Here is a 1,620-nt window from a genome sequence, read left to right as displayed (position 1 = left end):
TTGATATCCCTCTAATTCTAGGTCGCCCATTTTTAGCAACCACCAAGGCATTCATTGATGTAAGAGAAGGTAGAATGACACTTAGGGATGGTGATACATCGATCACCTTTGTGAACCGAAAGTTTAGATCTCCACAAATCAAAACTGTTAGACCAATAAAAACGCATAAGTGTGGGGAAGATGAAGAAATACTTAATGATGATCCAATCACAAAGAATGCCGTTGATGATACGAAATTAGATGAACCCATTTTTAACAGTTCAACGAAGAAACTTTATAAACGGATTCACGATGCTAAGATTAAAGGAAACTTTAAGTTATATAACCGATTAATATCCAATTTATCGTCAAAAGAAAAGGCAATGTTAGTTGAATTTGTGAAAGTTACGGAGGAAATCAACAATTGGATTGAAGTAAAAGTCAAAGATATACAAGTTGTTGATGATTCAATTGAAAATAATGTTAATCACAATTTCAACTAAGTATAGGGGGTTTATGTATTTCTGTTAGAGTTAGATTTTCTGTTTTCGTGTAGTTCTCGAAAATGGAACTCGAATGGTCTTTCCCTAGCAGACCCTAAAGAACTAGTCTTCTCCCCCCATTCTGAATTTTTATTTTTTTTAGGTTTTTATGAAATGAAGACTGCCTGTGAACTAAACCATGGTCTAATGCTACACGCTTTGATCACTAAACGTAATAATGACACACTTCCGAGTGAAATAGTATCAGTAATCAGAGAAAGATTGGACGGAGTAAGAAAAGAATCCAGATGCGAAGATAATAAGTTACAATTTGGTAAAGGAAAATCAAAATCCGCAGCAAAAAGAAGAGCAAGACACCTAGAAAGATGTCACAAATGCGGAAAATGGTCACATGGAGGTAAATGTTCAAATAATTAAACCTATTCAAATACCGAATTTGTTACTTTATGCAGAGACGGACCGTTCATATGTTTAGAAGAAAAAACACTGAATGCTCGAGGTTACGCCTATGTAGCCATGGAAAACCAATTAAACCGACTATCTTATGAATGGGATAGATCATATAACTAAGAATACTATCTCACAGGTAAGTCTGTACAGTTTTTTTTGTTTTTATTTTTATTTTTAACCTTTTGATAATAAACGCTAATTTGTTCGCTATAAAGTATTAAATTGGTATTAAATAAAATTAGGTTTGGCGACCGAAATTATTGATATCATTCAAAAATTTATTACATCACTGCGAAATTTAATGTTTATTCTTAAGGTATAAATATCTTTAATCAATCAACACAAAATATTTCAAAAATTCGTCATGAGTTAAATTAGGTCATGGAACCGAAATTACTTTACCGAAAAGAGGGGCGCATATTTTTGATAATATTTGATTGATTAAAGTGGGATAAAAGCCAAAAAGATTTTTAATTTTATTTTTACCATGTTTTTAAAATTAATATATAAATCTTAAATTAATATTGTAAACTTTGTAAAATCAATATATTTAAAATTGTAAATATTTGAAAAATTAATATAAGTTTGGTGTGAATTTATAATATGAATTTTTAAATTAAGTTTGGTGTGAATTTTTAATTTTTAAAATATGAATTTTATTTTTATGCATTTTAAATTTTAAGTTTGG

Source organism: Rutidosis leptorrhynchoides, chromosome 11 (genome assembly GCF_046630445.1).
Source record: "Rutidosis leptorrhynchoides isolate AG116_Rl617_1_P2 chromosome 11, CSIRO_AGI_Rlap_v1, whole genome shotgun sequence".
In the NCBI taxonomy this organism is placed as follows: domain Eukaryota; kingdom Viridiplantae; phylum Streptophyta; class Magnoliopsida; order Asterales; family Asteraceae; genus Rutidosis; species Rutidosis leptorrhynchoides.
Note: the sequence above shows the minus strand (reverse complement) of the source record.